The following is a 15,521-nucleotide window of genomic DNA, read 5'->3' on the forward strand; positions in this document are numbered from 1 at the left end:
TATGGCAAGCCCTTCTCAGTAATCACAGACCATCATGAGCTGTGTTGGCTTTCGTCACTGAAGGATCCTACTGACCTGCTCGGTCGTTGGGCCCTCTGACTACAAGACTATCCCTACACAGTGACTTACAAGTCGCGACGCCAACACCAGGACACAGACTGCCTCTCTCCCTACCCAGTCGAAGATGCGACCTCTATGTCTGATACTGACACTGACGCCTGTGTTCTCCGTTTTTCCACTGCTCCATGTTGCCGACAAGCAGCGCCATGACCCGTCCTTGTGTATCATCATTGACGGCCTGGAATCGTCACTTGCCGACAGTTCCCTCTGCTTATTCACACTTCAAGATGGCATACTCTACCACCACAACGCTCACCCCGACGGCCCTGCATTACTCCTTGTGATCCCTAAACACCTCCGCTCGGCTGTTCTCCACGAACTTCCCAGTCCCCGTCGTGTCAGCTCAGCCTGCTGAAAAACTGCTGTCTCGTTACACAGGCCCATAGCGAGTGCTTCATGCCATGACTCCTGTCACCCATGAGATCACCACTGACGCCCCATCTGCTTCCCAGTCCAGTGATATTGCGCACGTTACATGACTGAAGCAGTATCACCTTCCCAGTGATGACATTTAGACGCTCCGGGATGTCGCTTCTGCTGCCGGGGGATTATGCTACAGGCGCATGGTATTTGATTGTTTGAACGACATGCGTGGGCGCCATCTCTCGAGAAAAGAGGAGGAAGAACAAACTGGGCTCGTGCCGTGAACCTAATCGGTCAGCGCTGCAACCGCTGTTGTAAATATAACCTGTAAATAGTTGCTCATCTTACCGACTCGTCCTTTGCGTAACAATATGCTATGATCAGGCACATGCTTCAACAGGCATGCACAGCCACCTAAAGAAGACTTTTACGACATCATGAGCTGGCCTCTGTCCAATCTGATAGCTTGTCCTCCACATTTAACCATAAGAAAGATAGCACTGTTTAAATCACATGGTTCAAAGTATTTGCTTAGAAACTCCCCGCTGAGACACCATTAATCACAATTATAATCCATAATACACTTTTTCATTCAAATGGTCCTCTTTCAGGCAGGTCCAGGCTATAATACGTGAATACACTGTGTTGTAAGGAGTGGCTGTTGCAACATTCTGCGCATGCTAAAGAGTGAGCTGCATGCTGCAGTAAAGATAGATGTAGATATGAGATGTCAATCAATTTTTGTTCAGCAATGCTAACTTGCATAATACTTGCGTGGGCCACATATACAAGCTCATTTACCATTGACTGTGGAAAGAGCATTATTGCGAGATCACACTGCCATGTGACACGCTTCATTCAATGAAAAACTTCATTTAGGAATGCTGCAATGTTGCTTGACTCCAAGCAGGAGTGGGCACAAAGAAAGAAGTACATCTGAAGAAGACATCAATGGTAATAAGAACCAAATACAGGAAACCAAGGCATGAAGCACTGCAATTCAAACATTACAAGAATACAAGTACACCTTCACCCATGCATTTTCTTCAAGTTTGTAATAAACACTTCAACACCGCGACTATCAACAATATGACCTGGCAATTTGTTCTATGTGTTTATGGTTCTGGGAAAAAATGAGCATTTAAAAGCATCATTAGAGCACTGCATTCCTGGATCATTTTCCCATGATTAAAACATGAGCTTGTATACGGAGTGTGGCGGGTAATGAAATTGTGATTGTTAATTTGTGTTAAGTTAATCTGCATTCAGCATGCCTAGCTTTAAGAGTACCAAGACAAAAATAATCATTTCTGTCACACTATCAATGTGTTTATATTCACTGCAAATGAATGTGACCACTGATCTTTGAACTTTTTCTAACTTGACGTCTTTCTGTCTATAAGGGCCCCATAGGCATGAAGCATACTCCAGATATGGCCGGACCAACGCTTTATATGCTGCTAGTTTCACTTTCATAGGGGCTTTTGAAAGCCTGCTTTGAAAGAACTGGAGAGATTTAAAAGCGTTGGTGCAGATTGTATCAACAAGAAGATCTCAACTCAAATTATGTGTAATAGATATTTAACAGGTGGCGATTCCTTAAGTACAATGCCATTTACTGAATAAGTATGTTGCAAAACAGTTTTGTTCCTGCATATATACAGAGCACAACATCTACAGGCTTGGAGTGGCGCTTGACACTGGCAAAAGACGCCAAGAGCGAGTGCGACTATACTAATCCAGGTACAACCAAATTAGGAAGGCTCACTAAGCTTCTACAAAGACACTCCCACACCAGAACAGGAATTGGCCTCCCTGGTGCAGTATTCGGCCACCACCTCCCAAATGATCCCTACAATTCACCCACAGCCCTTAGTCCCCAGCAGCTGCAGAGCACCTGACCAAGGCGCCAGTCAGGCCTGTAATGCAGCAGAAGGCATAGAGTTTCTCACTATAACACCTAGAGGGAAATCTGGCACCAGCATCTATGGGAGTTTCCTAAGGGGTGTTGTGCCGTCATGGGAATGACGGTATATGTGTCTGCGAGGCTTCTGTTGGCTGGTGTTGTAAGAGGCTTTGTCTAAAATGTGGTTATGGCTACACAAATAATGCATTCTTAAAGTAAAATCTTCATAAAATGTTTCCATTCACGCACATTACATCTTTACTCACCTACTTATGCACGACCAAGCGAAGAAAAGCAAGAAAAGACGACAAACTGTTTCAAAGCGAGCGCAAATTTTGTTGTCTGTCCTCATGTAACTTTAGCAGCCCACTCATACTATTTACATATCATATAATGTACATGCAATACAAGTTCTCATAGTTAAGCAAAACATGTTCTTGCGTAATAATAAAGCTAAAACAGCTTTTTACGTGCCTGTTTTAGTAGAAAATGAATCATTGTGACAGACAGAACGGTACTTGCCAGGCGTTCAAGGTGTCCTGGCTCTCTGACAACGATGCCAATCCGAAGTCACAATATACCAGCATTCTCATGCATACCACAGCAAAGCAGCGCCAGATTTCCCTCTAGGTAATATAGTGAGAAACTCTACGGCAGAGGGTGCTAAGATTCTCTGGATTCGGACAGGCTGCCAATGGAAACTGATCCTGTCAACCTTTAATTGCCGAACTCTGTCGAGTGAGGCTAGCATAGCAGGTCTCTTTGGCGAACTATCAGACATTGTTTGGGATATTATCAGCCTTGGTGAGATTAGAAGAACTGGTGAGGCTTATACATTGCTGAATAACGGACATGTCCTCTGCTATAGAGGTCTCCCAGATAAGAAGCAATACAGGGTAGGATTCCTAATCCATAAGGACATAGCGAGCAACATTGATGAACTATACAGCATTAATGAGAGGGTAGCTGTTATGTAATCAAAATTAATAAGATGTATAGATTAAAGGTAGTACAAGCCTATGTTCCAACATGCAGTCACAATGATGATGTAGATCAGTTTTATGAAGATGTTGAATCAGTGATGAGAAAAGTGCAGACTCGGTATACTGTAGTAATGTACGACTTCAATACAAAAGTGGGGAAAAAGCTGGCTGGTGGATAAGCAATTGGCAACTATAGCATTGACTCAAGGAATGCTAGTGGAGAGATGCTGGTAGAATTCATAGAAAGGAATAAGCTTCGAATAATGAACACCTTTTTCAGGAAGCGTAGCAACAGAAAGTGGACCTGGAGAAGCCTTAATGGTGAAACAAGAAACGAAATTGACTTCATACTTTCTGCTGATCCCAGCATAGTGCAGGATGTAGAAGTGATAGACAGGGAAAAGTGCTGTGATCATAGGTTAGTGAGGGCTATGATTCACCTCAATTTGAAGAGAGAGAGAGAGAGTAAAATTGGTCATGAAGAAACAGGTCAACCTAGAGGCACTAAGGGTAAAAGCAGACAAATTCAGGCTGGTACTTGCAAACAAATATGCAGCCTTAAAACAGAGAGATGAAGATGACATAGAGATAATGAATTAAACAGTAACTAGGCTGGTTTCAGACGCAGCAACTGAAGTGGGAGGCAAGGCACCAAGGCAACAAGTGGGCGAGCTCTCCCAAGTAACAAAGGACCTAATAAAGAAACGACAAAGAATGAAAGTGCACAACATTAGAATTCGCGGAACTATCAAAACTGATCAACAAGGCGAAAATAAGGGATATTCGTAACTATAACGTGAAAAGACGGAAGAAGCCGTAAAAAATGGACGCAGCCTGAAATCGGTGAGAAAGAAACTTGGCATAGGACAAAATAAGATGTATGCACTGAAAGATAAGCAGGGTAATATCATCAGCAATCTCGAAGATATACTAAAAGCAGCGGAAGAATTCTATACCGACCTGTGCAGTAACCAGAGGAGCCAGGGTACCTCAATTAGGAACAGTAATGAACAGGACACAGAAACTCCTCCTATAGCTAGCGATGAGGTTAGAAGGGCCTTGAAAGACATGGAATGAGGAAGAGCGGCAGGAGAAGATGGAATAACAGTCGATTTAATCAAAGATGGAGGAGGTAATGCTTGAAAAACTGGCCGCTCTTTATACGAAGTGTCAGTCGACTGCAAGGTTTCCAGAAAACTGGAAGAATGCAAACGTTATAAAAGGGAGACATTAAAGAATTGAAAAATTATAGACCCGTTAGCTTACTCCCAGTATTATATAAAATATTTACCAAACTAACTTCCTATAGAATAAAGTCAACACTGGAATTTAGTAAACCAAGGGAACAAGCTGGCTTCAGGAAGGGATATTATACAATGGACCACATTCATGTCATTAATCAGATTATCAAGAAATCTGCAGAGTACAATAAGCCTCTCTATATGGCTTTCATAGATTACAAAAAAGCATTTGATTAAGTAGAGATACCAGCAGTCATAGAGGCATTAGATAATTAAGGAGTACAGAATGCTTACGTAAATACCTTGGAGAATATCTACAGAGGTTCCACAGCTACCCTTATTCTACACAAGAAAAGCAGGAGGATACCTACAAAGAAAGGGGTTAGATAGAGAGACACAATCTCTCCAATGTTATTTACTGCATGCTTGGAAGAAGTATTCAAGCTATTAAACTAGGAAGGCTTAGGAGTAAGGATCGATGGCCAATATCAGCAAGCTTCGATTTGCCGATGACGTTCTATTCAGCAACAATGCAGACGAGTCACAACAAATGATTGAGGATTTAAACATGAGAGAGTGTAAGAGTGGGGTTGAAGATTAATATGCAGAAAACAAAGATAATGATGAATAACCAGGCAAGGCAACAAGAGTTCAGGATAGCCAGTCAGCCTCTAGAGTCTATGAAGGAGTACGTTTACCTAGGTCAACTAACCACAGGGAACCCTGATCATGAAAAGCAAATTCATAGAATAAAATTGAGTTGGATCGCATACGGTAGACAGTGTCAACTCCTCACTGGAAGCTTACCATTCTCACTGAAAAGGAAGGTGTACTACAAAGGGGGTGTTCGCCTAGCAGCATTAGTTCTAGGTTGTAGCGATAGGCTTAAACAGGTTGGTAGTAGTATAGCGAAACAGGGAAGCAAGCAATTCTTGTTGCCTTCTCTTTCACCAGCACTAGCCCACTGCGCAGTGCCTTCAGTACAATCACTCCCCCACCGAAAGAGTCGCCATCCTGGCAACCTAAGGACACGAGAACATGGGAGGGTCATGGCACTGCTTGAGCCGGGAGACGTGGACACTTTGGCCGCGACGATGCTGGTCGGAAAGCGCTTCCATTGGCTCGATGAGGTAGTTGACTGCGGATGTTTGTTTTAGTACTTGATAAGGGCAATGGTACTTGGAGAGCAGCTTGGAGAAAAGGCCTGGAGGAGTAGAAGCCACCCTTAGCCAGACCAGCGAGCCAGAAGCAAAGCTCATTGCCGTAGTGGATGAATCGTGGCGATGCTTCTTGCACCACTGGTCCTGGGATGTGAACGAACAAGTGAGCTGGCGTCATTCTTCGGTGTAAGCAGCCGCCCTAGAAACAGTCATCCACTCCAAAGCCTCTGGCCGGTAAGGTAGAATCGTGTCCATAGTGCATGAAGGTTCGTGTCTGTAAAGGAGAAAGAAAGTGGAGAACCCAGTGGTGCTTTGTGTGGCAGTACTGTAAGCGTAGGTGACAAAAGGCAGAATGCGATCCTAATTCGAGTGGTCAGATGAAACGTATATGGCCAACATGTCGCCAAGGGTGCAGTTGAAACGTTCTGTCATCCCATTAGTTTGAGGATGATATGCCGTGGTAGCGCGGTGAATGATGCGAAACTCCTTTAGCAATGCTGAAATGGCGTCGGAGAGGAAAGCGTGACCGCGGTCGCTCAGTAATTCTCAAGGTGCTCCATGGCGTAAAAAAATCAGGTTTTGAAGGATAAAACTGGCGACGTCTTTTGCTGTGGCAGATGCTAGTGCCGAAGTTTCAGCGTACCGAATGAGGTGGTTGATAGCAACAATAACCCAACGGTTGTGACTTGGAGTGTTGGGAAGTGGACCGTAAAGGGGCATGGTAAAGGTTGCAAGGGGCCGGTAATAGGTTGAGGTGGCGCGTTGCCTCATTGGCATATGTGGCATGTCCGGACATACTGGCGAACGAAACGGTACATACCGCGCCAGTATTACCGAAGCTGGAGGCGAGAGTATGTCTTTAATACATCAGCGTGGCTGCATTGTGGGTCGTCGTGGAACGTGGCACAGATGTCGGAGCGGAGGTTCGGGGTATAACAAGCAACCACTTGCAGCCGCTTGCATTGTAGTTGTGGCGGTACAGCAGGTTATCCCGAATTATGAAGTGCGCGGCTTGACGAAGGAGCATCCGTGAGATCGGCGCTGGCGACTGACTAGACAGGAAGTCAATAAGCGAAGAGAATAAGCGAAGATTTGATGGCATGTCGGAAATGTTGAGGACAAAGGCACCGCAGGTGGAAACAGACGAGTGAACAGGACCAGAGGGCAGGGGTGACCGGGATAGAGCGCCTGCAACTGAATGCTTTCGGCCTGAGCGATGAATAACGCGGTAATTCACAAGGCGCTTCTTTGATCATGTTGAGGCGCAGCCTGGCTTTCATTATTTTGTGCTATGCCACCGTCTGAATCTCTACCGGACTCCACAAGCCTGAGTCTTTCATTCTTGTCCATCCCACACGTACATTACCAGGTAGAAAACTAGCTTACCGTACTTTAGATACACAATTTTCTGTCATACAACTGTGTTTAACGGTTGACCATAGCTGCTTTCCTATTTTCTGAATTCTGAATGAAAAGTCCACTGACAATGAGTAGTCTGTGTTCTTTAGTTTATTTACCTTTCTCTGAAGCTGCATTTTTTCATTCAAATAAAAGAAGCAAATTATCACTGGGCACATTTCGTTTGTTCCCTTTCTGCACAAACGGTATATGCACTAAAGGCTGCTTACATTTATTCCTTTTTTTTTCTCAAATATTTCTCTCAAAACAGCACCCCTGAGCGAATCCACCATTTCAGTTTCAAATTCATCGATTCCTTAAATAAATTATTGCTCCGATTTCTACATTTAAGGCCATCCATTCTTTTTTTGAGGAATTCAGCATGGTCATTAAAAAAATATTAAATTATGGGGCTTTACGTGCCAAAACCACTTTCTGATTATGAGGCACGCCGTAGTGGAGAACTCCGGGAATTTTGACCACCTGGGGTTCTTTAACGTGCACCGAAACCTAAATACACGGGCGTTTTCGCATTTCGCCTCCATCGAAATGCGGCCGCCGTGGCCGGGATTCGATTTCGTGTCCTCGTGCTCAGCAGCCCAACACCATAGCCACTGAGCAACCACAGCGGGTCATTCAACTTTGAAAGAAGACACTCTTCTAACCTCTATACAATTTCCTGGGAATGACAGCAGGTTCTGCTCAATTGAAGCCAGCCTTCTGTTAGGTTCAGCAATGCAACATTCTAAGCTTTACTGCATGGACTCAAGCTCATTTCAGGACACCTTCTGATTATCTAGAATAGCTACCAATTGCTCAGTAAACGTGGGGCCACGGTTCTTGTGACAGTAAAGGTTCAAGGGCCTAGGGGCTTGGCACACAGTGAGGAGAGCGTGGAGCACAGACATTGTCTTTATCTCGTTCAGGTTCCCGTCACATATGACACAGTGACACACAATAAAACAATAGAACACTTAAGCCTGTAAGAGAAAGCTCCATTACCCTCGCCTAACCATCAATGCATACACGGTATAGTTCGCTAACATATGTGTCCATTTTCACTTAATAGTTGACTATCACGTGCGCAGCCTCGCAGCAGTGCACACACGGTACGTAGATTTGAACCGGAACGTCAGCTGTTCATGCCTTGGCACCAGGTAGGTGCAGCTACCCCTCTGGGGGCTCAGAGTCATTGCAGCCAAAAAGCTCCGCTGGCTTTGGCCAGCACAATTGTGCCGAAGGCAATGCTGGTGGCCACTCGAGCTGCAGAGCTGTGTGGTTGCGGCGGTGGGACTCGGGCGGGACTTCAGGCACGGCCAACAGGAACAGGGCGCACCGTCAGCCGCCGGAGTAGTTCCCAAGACCCCATGATTCCTGGACGGCTGCCCGAGTGGACCGTTAGCCGCTCGTGTGTAGGCTGGCCCGGTTGTGTTCCATAACAGGCATGCATCAAGGCGGACCGGTAGCAGAGTGAATCACCCCGCTTGAACATGTTTTGCCAGGTCCTCGCAGGTCCAACCTCCTTCTCCGGAGCGATCCCCAATTGAATCTCAGCATGTGCCCTCCTTGCATGCCACACGGCGGCGCATCACCACGCACACTTCTTTTACTCCATTGCGCTGCTGCTGTGCATTGCAATTATTCCAGTCCACTCATCACACTCTCCCCCACTTTCAGTTTGTTGTGTCGAGAGTTTGAGTCCGGAGGTGGCGCAACAGAAAACAATTGAGCCCAGATCGCACACAAGCTATGACTTGCGAACGCTCTAGAACAATTTAACACATACACTGTACGCAGCAGTTCGGAGAGCGTGTCTCGATTCATGTGAGGGGCGTTAACAGCCAAATTTTTGGGGTTTTCATACGTTAGTGTAGTGTCTTTGCGTGTAAGTCGCTCTTAGGCACTAGCTTGCCTTTGAGATTGGGTTGGCTGGATTGTAGTAAGGGTTGCCTTTGAATTGTAGTATGACTGGTCACGTGACTATGCTCCTGCCCGCAAAACACATTGCTCCTGTAAATCCGTGTGGGTTGTCTATAGGTCATTCCGTCTCTGAAAAGTGAGTGTAAGGTCTTCCTTCCCATTGAACTTGTTGGTTGTAGCCTGTCCGGTTGCTGGGCCACATCGACGGCTCGCCAGGGTTGTGTCTGGTTCAGTGAAAGGCGGAAACAGTCTTCAGTAATGATGGTGTTTTGTTGAACGCTCTCGTTCCGGGAAGCTTTAGCTGCCGCCTTCAGAGGCCCGAGTACGTGCGAAGCTCGCGTGCTCGGCGACCCGTCTGTTTTGGATATAGCCCATTTTTTGGGCTCCCGGCCTTCTCTATGCTTCTCTTGCGTATCGTCTGCATTTCGACACGGCACCACTGCACTACTGGACTACGGCAAGGTGAGAAATTGTGTTTGACAGTGTGCGGCGCATTTTAAGCACATTTAGGCTTAGTTCGAGTGGCGCAGTTAGCGAAAAACAGCTCCGCCGTCCTGGCGCAGTTAAATTGAGTTAATGCCTCGTCCTGGGAGATGTTTGCGACGCTTTCTAGGAGCCCCAACATTACCGTAACTTATTTCGGTAGTTTTTGGGCACGCTTGCCGCGCCCGGCTTATTGACGCTGCAGTAAGCGAAAGCCGGCTCGGCCGTGTGACGCATTTGCGCGTGTGCATGCGTGTACTACGTTGTAGCGCCTAAGACAGACAAGTGTTCGCGCATTCTGTGGCCCCCAACATTATTGTAAATAACGTCGTTATATTTGGGGTAGTTTAGAAGTACGGTTGCCGCGCCCGGCTTATTGACGCAGTTGGCGAAAAGCAGCTCGGCTGTGCCACAGTTAGTTTCGCGTGTACTGAATCTTACTGGTAGAAGTTCGTGACGCATTCTCTGACCCGAAAAAGTATTGTAATTTATTTGGTAACTTTTTGGGATATCTTGAGGCTTGCTCGCCGCGCCTGGGGTTGTGAAGCTGTTAGCAAAAAAGCAAGCCGGCCATAGTGAGTTAGTTTTGCGTGTACTGAATTTTAGTGGGACAAGTTTGTTACGCATTTTATAGCCCTGCAACGACATATACCTTATTTCGGTACTCACGCTTCTCAAAAACGCGACGAGCGATTGCCGAGAGTGATAACACGGGAGTGTTGCATGCGCCGGCTGGACGCGTAAAAGATAACACGGAGGAGCTCAAGAACATGACATTTATGTATTCTGAGCGACTGAAAACAGGCTTTGCACCCACGAGTCTGACTTGAGTGCGATTAGAAGGCATTCTGCGAGCGTGTAACATGGTCTGGCTGAGCCTGTGTTGTAGCCACCTTTGTGTACTTGGCCTACCATCGTGTCGACTGAGGCCAAGTTGTTTTGGAAACGCGCAGTCACCCGTGTATTTGTGCACTTAAAGTGCAGGAAATAATGCCCGGGAAAGGAGGGGTGCTTGAAAATCGGATGTTCAGATTTTATGGCATTGTTTGGAAGGAGTCTTTGCTGTGAAATGTACGTAAAAGTGAATTTATCTGTAATGCCGCTCATTCACCACTTACGCACGTTTCGCCTCTACACGCAATACTCCTGTTAGGTCAATATACCGAAATGATACATGCTTGTAATTTACTTTCTTTCAGCTGATGGCATCCGGTGGAGCATCGTACGGCAACGACTGCTGCTTACCTGGTGCCACAACTTTGGATGAATGCAGAAGAAGCCCGGAACGAGCATTTATATAGAGCAAAACAAACATTTCATCATTTCAGAAGAAGTCTTTCGTTTTCTTTATGAAATTACACCTGACAGATTCGGCGCAGTGTTGTAAAGGTCGATTGCAATCATTTCTACTTAATACTGAAACGATTCCACGCCAAGGCCACGCGAGGTTCAGCAGAAGCGAAAAAAAAAAAAATATGGCTGTGGCTTAGCTAAGGTTAAGCCCAGGATGCGAAGCATACTAGCCTTTATTTTAGTTGTTGAACCACTGTTTAGCCTGGTGAACTGCTGTTGCTTGGCTATATTTGGTTCGGCTAGACGAAGAAACAACTCATGCGTTACTCTGCTTCGCCTTCAAGAGTGGAACGCGACAGCGTTCCCGTCGACCCGCCAAGGGGTGTAAGACAATGGGCTACGGCGCAGCGACTACGCGCCGCGCATTGGACGCGGTGAGCGTCGAGCAACGCAGCGTTCGGCGCGGCGTTCGACGCCACCGCTATGCTTATTTCCGTAGCACTGTGGAAGGTACAGTTTCCCTTCTCTAAGTTTGTATAGGTGTTCTGTGCTGGGACCCCTATTCTAAAACTCTATATCATCTCGTTAAACTGCTATGGAACCGTAGCAGGAGATGCTGCGCACATGAACCACGCAAAGGGCCAGATTCGCTTTGCACTTGACTGGCGTTAACGCGGCTGCGGCCTGCATCGGGAAATACAAAAACGTGGCCCGAGCGCCAGCCTAGGACGATCTAAAAAAACTTGGGCGCCGGCTTTTCAGTGCACGGTTGCTTGGAACTCACGTGATGGCGTTGCGTCAGACGTGCACAGCTCTGCGACATTTCACATGTACAGCACACGAAGCGGATAACACCTACCAAAAAGCACTTATGATTGCGACCGCCGCGGGCAGGAAATAACTTTTCTGCAGGATGCTCATCAGCAAAATATCGCATCTACTGACCCATAGCAAGAGCTGTAGGAAAGGGCCATTCACTGCAGCCCAGACGCGTTACCCTTCTGCCCGCAAACGTGCATTACTCACAATGGAGTCGGTTTCATGTCCTCGTTCTTCGGACGTCTCATTCAACGCGCCTCGTAGATACCATTCGAAGCCGAGAGCCGTCGAAAGTAGAAGTGAGACTTCAAAGAACATAATGCTTTACAGGCCACCATTAAGGGAAGGGCGTCCAGCCACACGACACGCGCACACGTGCGCGCTTCGTTGCGCGTAGCACAGGGCTGACAGACCAGCGGCCCAGCGATGGCGGAAACGGTCGTCTTTGGCTTTGAGAAAAGTTTATCTTTAATTTCATTATGGCTAGCCATTTTTATTTAATTTATCACTGTTAGAGCTAGTACATTGTTTTTAAGTTGAGAAATGCACGCTGTTCGTATCTATACATCCTTATGGCAAGAAAAGCTACATCGATTATCAACATCACGCGCGATAGCGTCTGCTTGCTCACAACTGCAGCTGACTTCTGCGCGCGACCACGCACGACTTTGCTGCCGAGGTCTTGCTTAGCCGCTTGCTTCGCCGGCATCAGCGTTCTCTCCCCGCAATGTACCACATGAGAAAGAAGCTTTTGCTGCTGCTGCTCTTGCAAAGGCGGCGGGAGCGCAGAAAGCGTCTGCGGCCTCTGCGGCGACGTTGGTGGGTCCGGCCAGTCTTTCAACTCCGTAAAGATGGACTTTACGGCTGTGAGTAACTTCTTTCGATGATCTACAGTGGTAGAACTAGGAGCCAGTGTTTGGACATGGGGACTTATCTTCGTTAGGACAGCAATTACTTATCAGCGTTTTTAAGTGCGCGCATAAGTGAAAGGGTTAAAGTAGTAATGCGGGGATCGTACTCGCAGCGCGCGAACGCCCAATTCGCAGAACAGCATCGCGTCGTCGGTGCAAGGTTCGTCCAGGTTGACAGCACCGATCGAAGCGATAACGTGACGTACGCGAACAGGGGGAACGACAAGAGCAGGGTGCAGTTCGGAAAGCGCGAAAGCATAGGCGAAGATCGGGCTGATTAGCCGCCGGAAGCATACAGATAGTATATTGGATACGTGGTGACGACACCTCACGACGTTTCAACCGCCGTCAGTCTAACCCGTGTATGCCGTACGACATACGGTCATTAACTGTTCAGCTTCAGAGGGGAAGAAGCGCTTGATTCTATTTAACAGACAATCTGTAATACTAATTTGGAGCTCCCTTCATTATTAACAGTAGACCATACTGTTTACACAGAGCTTCTGTAGCACCCTCTTTTCTTGCACAAAATTTGTAAGGATTAAGTTTTGTAATACATTTTCTGCTATTCGATATTTTATTTGATATCCAGATTATTTTTTCTTCATTTGATTCGATTCTAAACCTACTTTTACGGTATTAGCACACACGTACAAATAGCTAAGGACTGCTAGTTATATTTGTGCCATTAGTATAGCACATAGATTCAAGAACACCTTTTTACACGTGTTGGTTGTCTTATATGAAGCTTGTGGACAAGATACGATTTCCTATATTTTCTGTCTCTCAGAAGTGTGACTGTAGAATATGAAGTGTAATGTAATTAAAGTGTGACCTGGGGGGCAGGTTAAAATTCTGTGCGACTAATTTCGGAAGTTTCTTGGCAGTGGCAGCACAATTTTAATATACCGTTGACTGGCTCTCCTGTTTTGCCGAACCACTGTTTGTATTCAAGCACATAAACAAAGCAGGGGGTAAAATTAATGATGGCTAGTGGCTATACGTGTGTGTCAGTGAAAAGTGTACAGCTCCTGATACCTGCGTGTGTATGTGGGCAGGGCATGGTCTTGCTGCCAGGCAATAATGCACCAGTTTTACAGATGCAACGGGTACGTCAGGATGACCACGGATTGTTCAACAAGTTCTTTCACAAGGCGCCGCAGCTCTTGGACAAGCTATTGAGCTTTTTAGCAGAGGACCTCACACGGCAGCACCACATTCGAGAAACCCCTGGAGCCTGGAGAACGACTTGCTGTAGCATTGAGCTTGGTAAAGGACAGTTGCCCCTAGAGTAACAATGTGCGATTGGTGGAATACAGAACACCGTTTCTTTGTCATTTAATGTATCATTTATTTTATTTTATTTACATATTACTGCCCGCCGCCTTTTGGAAGCCAAATCAGGAAGGAGTCACAAAACAACTGTCCGCTCATGACAGAATAATCGGCTCCAGTATCGACAAGAGCGGTTACCGGGTGGTTATCTACAGAAACGAGTATGTCGCCTGAAACAGGTTCACGGTTTTCGAAGGAAGGTGTCGAAGGTACGCAGTCGTCGTTGTCGTCGTCGTTATCGTCGTCGTCGTCGTCGACGCCGTCGTCGGGGTGTCGCAGCGGAGGATCTTTCGAAGTGCGTTGGACAGCGGCCCCACCCCCGGAGGTCGCTGTTCTTAGTTTCCCCGACTTGGGCTTGTGGACCGGTTGCCCACGGAAGCAGAGAACGTAGTGTAGCGGCTAGGTGACACCGATCGTCGAGGAGGTGGTGATCGTGACTGGCGCCTCTGTGGAGACGGAGATCGGGTCGGTTTCAGGGACTGTTCAACCGGTGGGAACTGCGCGTACGGCGACGAAGGTTGACTGGCCAGATATTGCTGGATTTCTCGCGGGCGCTCTCCCTCACGTGGGCGACGAGCGCCAGGGTGATAGCCCTGGAGTCCTATCCTTCGGTAGTAGCAGGCACGGTACAAGTGGCCCGCTTCGCCACAGTGGAAGCAGAGTGGCTGATAGTCAGGTGTGCGCCACACGTCTGACTTTCGCGTATTGATTCTGGGGCTCGTGGACCCGTACATATTTGTACGTGAAGCTTGGCCCTGGAGGTGGCACAGCGGTTCTTCAGAAGAAGGCGGGTTACGATGGTTCCCGGGTTGCGCAGGTAGCCTCACTGCTTGCGCATAAGTCAGTACGGGGGTGGCTTCAGGTCTGGTTTGCACGAATGGCTGTGCCGCCTGGCGGACTTCTTCACGGACGATATCTGTGAGGGATGTTACGGTCGGTTGAAATCGCACTCCCTGTAGTCGAGCGAGCTCCTCACGCACGACACTACGTACAAGCTCTCGAAGCGCATCGGTGTCATAGGGCAACGAGAGAGAAGATGCTGATCCCAGGCTGATTTGGCGATCGTAGACCGAGGAGCGTTGCTGAAGGGCTCGCTCCATTGTTGTCGCCTCACTGACGAACTCAGCTACGGTAGCTGGAGGCCTTCGCATCAGTCCAGCAAACAGCTGTTCTTTCACTGCACGCATCAGCAGGCGTACTTTCTTCGCTTCTGTCATGCCAGGGTCAGCACGCTTGAAAAGCCGCGACATGTCCTCTACGAACATGGCTACGCTTTCGTTCGGCCCTTGAACCCTATTCTGAAGGGCTTGCTCTGCTCGCTCTTTTCTTGCGGGGCTGCTGTACGCATCGCGTACCTGCCAATGAAATTCTTGCCAGGTGGTGATGGATGGCTCGTGGTTAGCGAACCATGTTCGGGCAGAGTCCTCTAGGGCGAAGTAAACGTTCCTTAGCTTTTTCTGCTCGTCCCAATAATTGACGTCTGCCACACGATCGAAGTCATCGAGCCAGTCTTCCACGTCCTCAAAAGGCTCACCATGGAACGGCCGCGGCCAGCGTGGGGTGTGGAGAACCAGCGACGCAGGAGGCTG

General features: G+C 47.4%; 1 long non-coding RNA gene across 3 annotated transcripts in view; it reads right to left on the reverse strand.

Annotated features, from left to right (window-relative positions):
- The window catches only part of LOC126517817 (uncharacterized), a 67,980-nt gene extending 55,915 nt beyond the window's left edge, over positions 1-12,065 (reverse strand). For 2 of the 3 annotated variants that reach the window (XR_008609795.1, XR_008609796.2), the window contains exon 1: positions 11,894-12,065. This is a non-coding gene — a long non-coding RNA (uncharacterized lncRNA). The remainder of the gene's footprint in view (positions 1-11,893) is intronic. The other variant, XR_008609794.2, reaches the window with a different exon arrangement.
- Positions 12,066-15,521: the final 3,456 nt, after the last annotated feature.

Source organism: Dermacentor andersoni, chromosome 11, assembly GCF_023375885.2.
Source record: "Dermacentor andersoni chromosome 11, qqDerAnde1_hic_scaffold, whole genome shotgun sequence".
NCBI classification, from domain to species: Eukaryota; Metazoa; Arthropoda; class Arachnida; order Ixodida; family Ixodidae; genus Dermacentor; species Dermacentor andersoni.